This window comes from Aptenodytes forsteri, unplaced genomic scaffold (assembly GCF_000699145.1).
Source record: "Aptenodytes forsteri isolate BGI_AS27 unplaced genomic scaffold, ASM69914v1 Scaffold241, whole genome shotgun sequence".
NCBI classification, from domain to species: Eukaryota; Metazoa; Chordata; class Aves; order Sphenisciformes; family Spheniscidae; genus Aptenodytes; species Aptenodytes forsteri.
This window is the reverse complement of record NW_008795252.1, coordinates 9,153,990-9,159,989: the sequence shown is the minus strand read 5'-3', so window position 1 is coordinate 9,159,989 and position 6,000 is coordinate 9,153,990. Positions and strand designations below refer to the sequence as shown.

At 40.6% G+C, this 6,000-nt stretch overlaps 1 protein-coding gene across 1 annotated transcript in view; it reads left to right on the top strand.

Annotated features, from left to right (window-relative positions):
- Positions 1-2,161: 2,161 nt before the first annotated feature.
- The window catches only part of ITPR2 (inositol 1,4,5-trisphosphate receptor type 2), a 238,969-nt gene continuing 235,130 nt past the window's right edge, over positions 2,162-6,000 (top strand). Inside the window, exon 1 of the mRNA XM_019471985.1 lies at positions 2,162-2,214. The gene's annotated coding sequence lies outside the window, so the exon portion shown is untranslated. The remainder of the gene's footprint in view (positions 2,215-6,000) is intronic.

Below are 6,000 nucleotides of genomic sequence, written 5' to 3'. Positions count from 1 at the left end.
CTCATTTATGGTCCTTATCTTTGTGCCTTTAGAGAATGCTTAAATGAAAGTGATTGATATTAATTGTTTAATGTCTATTTTCTGAGCCTTGGAAGTCTAACATGTTTGAACACTGCAGCTAACTGGCTCAGAGAGTGTGCAGGATCTTGTTTGTTTTTCTCAGCACCAACACCTTGTTTTCTCTATGGCTTTTGTTTCGGTGATGTGGCTCCATGATGAAAGTTTTGCATTTCATCCGCAGTTATAGTTGTCACAAGGGTGCCCAAGTTGTCACCAAGGAACACAAGATGTTCCTTGTGCATTATGCTCAGCTTCCAACGTACCGTCCTCCATCCTGACAGTGCTTAAGGATTAAACCTTATGGGTTCATTCAGAAAGCCTTTGAGGGATTTTGTTGAGGGGGGAGTAGTTCTTGGCATTAAAATCCTTTGGCAAAGCTTCTGTTAAGGTAGTCGTTTCCAGCCCTGCTTCTTCTGTGACTCCAGGTTTTAGGTGCTGTTTGTAGGAAGCTTTGGCCCATTAGATCATAGGCAGAGGGCATCTTGCATTGCAGGACTGACTCTTCCCAAGTCCTGCTTTCCAAACCTCACTTTGTTCTTGTTAAGCCTGCCCTAACCTAGACTGTGAAAAACACAACTTCATAAGGCCATGGCAGGTCCCCTGCGTGCTCCTGGAATTACTTCAATTCTCCTTCCTCACTGACACCTCACATTTGCATCCAAGTATGTTATGAGATCTGAGCTGCTGACTTCCAAAATTCTTTATTGTTTTCGCTTCTGTTTCTGGGAGCTGCAACCACAGTGGGCAGCTTGTCAGCAGTCAGCTTGCTAGAGGTAGAAAATTCATGGGCATGCTGGGGGATCGGTCTTGCTGCGCTCATGGCTAGTTGCAAAGCCTTCACCAACTTGAGTGAAAACTGAATGCATCTATTGTGTAATTTGGCAGAACCCAAATTGTGCTTTTTCTGTCAACTTCCCACAGAAAATGCTGCTAAGACTGTTGTTGTGAAGTGGCAGGGCAGTAGTGTATCCTTAAACATGATTTTCCTGAATAATTGTTTGAAACAGGCAGATTATTCACAGGATGCTTCCGCAAAGGAAGCTGAATTTATGTTTAGCTAGTTCTGTGATAAGATTAACAATTTATATTTTTAAATTTTATTGTTTCTTTAACTTCTAAAATATTATGAGAAATATATTTGATTTGTTATTTAGATTTTCTGCTGTGGATTAAAAAAAACACTTATTCATTTTAGCAAAGGAAAATGTGGTCCTGTGAGTTTTGATTGGAGCTGAATCTTAATTCCACATGCCTCCTCTGAGGAAAAAGATTGGAAATGGTGAAGAAGAATAGCAGAATGTTTAAAGGCTAAAATCCAAGGCGCTTTATCGGATTCCAGATTCAAATTCTAGATAAAACAGTGTTATGAAACAGCAAGTCACTGGAGAACTACCCCCCCCCTGCATGTCCTGATCGTGTAAGCAGATCCACATACAGTCTTGTACCCACGTGAAGGCTCCTTACGGTGCATCCCCTTAAAAGTCCTCAGTGGGGATGCAGGAATCTGCAAGCACAGGGCAGCTTGCAAATGTAGGGCCAAGCTAACTTGCAGTGCTTTAAATGTCCTTTCTCATATCAGGTACAAGTGTGCCTTCCCAACATTTTTCTTTGAGGTCTTTTTCCAGGGCTCATTTAAGTGGCTCAGAGTCTCTCTGTTGATTTTGATTAATTTTGGATTATGCCCTAGGGAAATGGCTGTGAAAATCTGACAGCTGCAGAAAAACAAACTGTTTCTGATTCAGGGTTAATGGGCTCTAACGAAAGAAAACAAGAATTTTACATGTAACATCAATGTCATGGTGTAACAAAAGGGACTTTAACCGGATTTAAATGAAGTGGGATCTGAAACATAGGCCATAATTTAGTGCAATAGAAGAAATCCTCTTTCTTGAAGGAAAATGTAAAGTTTTCTTTTCTTGGTTATGCTTAGTAACTGAATAATAGAGTTTCTAAGGTATTTTTTGAATTAAATTGGAGAAATGTGTAAGCTTCTGTATCTGTGGTGTGACACATATGCCTCTGCATTTATATACATTGATGTCAAACGCATGTTTTAGTAAGTGTAATAACTTTTGTTTTCTAGGTTGGTGGATGACCGGTGTGTGGTTCAGCCAGAGGCAGGTGACCTTGCTAATCCTCCAAAGAAGTTCAGAGGTCAGTAACTGGGGATAATTTTTTTTTAATGACCGATGGATGCATGTTCTCACTCCTTGGGCACTTTGCCTTACCAGACATGTAACTTCCCAGATGCCTTCATGGTTTGTGAACGCATTGCTGAAGTTTCAAACTGGAACGTGAATGACAGATTTTGAGAACTAAATACCAAATCAGCAAAGGCACGAGGGGTAGGTGGAAAACATGGGGAAAGGGATTAATTTTCTTGTAGTCCAAGAGTTAGTTGCTCTGTTCTGTACACCAAACGCTGATCCCCCGCTGTGTGACCAACTCCTTGCTCCAGCCCTGCTCTTACTGTAAATGGGAAACAAACTCGTGAGGTTCAAAACTACTTGAGCTGCTGGTTTGTTTATTTTTTTAAAAGATAAGACAACATTTTAAGGACTACCCTCAAATATTTTGTCAGCTTTTTGTTTTGCTTAAAACCCTATCTGATTTTTCTAAACTTTCTTAGACATGACCTTGTAGATTTGGATAATTCTGCTGTTTTGCTTATTGGAAAAAATAACAATGCACTGACAACATGCAGTTTCTACTTCTCGAATGCTAAAAAATACTCCTGTGGTATCCGAAGTTCTGTGTGTTTATATGCAGGGAAGGAGATGAAACCTCTCAGTCTTGTCTGTACTTGATTTAAGCCATTGGCTCTAGCTGTGTCAAAGTAGAGCCTTACTAGCCTGGTACAGACCTCTTTTGGCTTAAATGGGCTTAGATTCACACCTGTTATGAGATAAAGACAGTTATGGCTTGCCTGGTTTAGAGCAAGGGAAACGTGTTTCATGGTTGCTTGTATCTATCTCAAGGGGTTGCACTGACATTCCTAACCTTATTATTTTATTTCCAGTGTTTATTATACTGTAGTATGTATATGCTATTACTGCAAAAAAGTTGCATTTAAAACATTGAGAGACTGAAGTTCTGCTTTCCCAGAGTATTCAAGATTTTTTTCCATTATATATTCAGGAAACATCAGCAGTTGGTTCCAGTTCCAGCTGTGAGCATTCAGCACATTGGCAGATCTTGGAAATTGAGAAAGTGAGGATGTATACTTAGAAACCAGTAGTAATAAATCTCAGTTACTTGCATGATGTCATGGAATAACTTTATAGCAGAGATGGGGATAGCATCTAGTGTGGCTTGCAGGCTACCTAACTGATTTCATCCTCTCACTGCCTGCAAATACATGTTTAATTCCCAGCTTCCAGGTTGCACAAAATTTCAAGTGGGGATTCTTTGGACAGTATTTCTGTCACTTCACCATCCTGATGTGTTCCCAAAGTAGAACATATCCAGGTTTCTGGATGAGACAGGGGTCACTGGAAAAGATTTGCATGTGATAGTATAATTGCAGAATACATCCAAATGCCTACGATCAAGGAACTGAACAGAGGATAAAAAGACAACCTTAATTTTTTCATTGTCTAACGTTTGAGGGCTTGGTTTTATAACTTCAGTACAGTAGAGTTCTTTTATCGCAGTTCTGTGATGTTCTTTCCTAACTTGAAAAGGCAAAGAAGGAAAAAGTTGATAGTGTTCTGTGTTGAGGTTTTTTTTTTTTTAAAAAAAAGTTATTTCAACAGCATCAAGAAGGTCTGGGCACTTCGATCCAGGGTGCAAGGCTACTGAACTCTCAGTGCTAACGGCATGCCATCAGTGGTGGTGTACGTAGATCAGACGTCAGAAGGGGATGAGACACAGACAAGACGTACAGCTGTTTTCTGCTGCTGGGGGAATGCAAGGACTGTACTCCCGAGTTACATCCCAGCTTCTGCAGGGGAATGTTTTCTGTCAGTTGTAGACAGTTTTGGCTCTGTTGCCTATTGCAATCTCTGTCTGTTGCTTGCATAACACATCCCTTTATCTCTAGTTGTCTCTGCTCCCTCTTCCCCACAGCATCTAGCCTTTCCTTTCCTTTAACTCAGATCCTCCACTTCTTGGGGATGGGAATCTTCTCCCTTTCCCTCCCTGCCCCAAAACTTGTGCCTAGCTACTTTCTTCCTCCTCCTCACTGCTGCCTCTTAGGTCCCTTTGGCTCCAGCAGCCTCTCTTCCTGTCGCTCCTTAACTCTTTCTGGTTTAGGGTGCACCCATATCTGATTTAATTTTGAAGTGGCTTGCTTAGCTATTGCTAGCATTGTGGTAGCGTGCAAATGTGGATGAACTGCAACATCTGTAGGAGAAGCTAAATTAGTGAAAAAGTGAGTTTTGCCACCTTAATTGATGCAACCCACCATGCTATAACATCATGGCTATATTGTTAGGGGCCGCATCTAGTAGCGTTTTCATGTTGCTTCAGGTATGTGTAATCAAGTGGCATTCAGGAGAATGGCTAGAGCAAAGATAAAGTCATCGTTTGGTTGTTTTCTCCTTCATCTTACAAGTCAAATTCTAAGTGTGGGAATAGCAGGGGTTTTGCTGAGAACACAGCAGAAACTTGCTGTCTAAGTGGGATTTAGTGCCTGGTACCACAGAGGTGTCTGTATTAAGAGAGCAACCGAAAAGCACATCTCTGCCATGCTTCATTAAATTTCTTAGCTCTGCTCAAGAGCACTGAGGCAAAAGAGTTGCTAAATGTTGTTCTTATAACCAGGAAACGTAAGCAAAAACCGTATTTTTCCCCCAAAGAATCTTCTGGGAAATAGCATTCAATTAAAACGGCAAAGTTAATAAAACAAACAAAAACTGCTTTAAGTAGGTTCTTGACATATAAAAAGACGACTTAGGCATGAATAATTAATTGAACGATTAGACATAAGCAACTAAAAATAGCATCTAACAGCAGGAAGAGTAGGGCCTCTTCAGTAATAGGAACTGCTGTCTGTATGGTTTACAATGTTTTTATCACTGATAGCTGAACTGGTGTTGATTTGAGGTTAGAGCACGACCTAAGAGTCAAAGAATTGTGAGAAAGGCATGTTTCTAACAAGATGTTTAGATTCCAAGGACTGACTGAAAATTAACATCAGAGGACTATGTTTGCTCTTTTTTGGTAATATTTTACCAACCCTTTCCCCAACAGAAAGAAAAAAAAAAAAAAGGATTATTTTTTCTAACTGCTTGTATCCCTCCTACAGAGTTCACTCAGAGATCAAATTGAGGTACTGAGCTGTTGGCCCAAACTGAAAGCCTACGTAAAGAGGTGTCTCAAAATAGCAGTTTCATTTTTGTTATGTGTTTACTTTCTTTTTTTTGAGTGGGCGGTAGCTATTCTAGTTGTTTCAGAACATCCTACAAAATGGAGTATTGTTAAGCTAAGGAAGGCAGTGGTTGCTTTTCATTTTGTGTCCATACAAAGAAGCTGCTGTCCAGATTTCCCCTTCAGTCATGATGGCATGAACCTGGAGTGGCTCCGTGTTCATCAATGTGCATGTTCAGATTTGCGTCGGTGCAAAGGAGGGCAGAATTTGGTCCCACACGTGTTTCCTGAAGTCTGTTGGGGAAAAAAAAAGTGCCAGAATTTGGTCCCACACGTGTTTCCTGAACTCTGTTGGGGAAAAAAAAAAAAGTGTTTACTATTTTGCAGTTGAATTTAAGGGACTGATCAAGCCAGGTGCTTCTTGTCCTAATTCTAACTGAAGCTAGTGAGAGCTAAAGCACTTAGTGTCATGATGGAAATGCTTAACCTGCTGCAGGGCCAGGTTCGCAGAGATTAGGAAGAACAGTGTGTGCCAGAAGCCCTGTACCTCTGAAGAAAAGTCACATCATGAGCAACAGAACTGCAAGTTTCTTAGACTGTGACCTTAAACACACTTCAGCTTGATGCTGT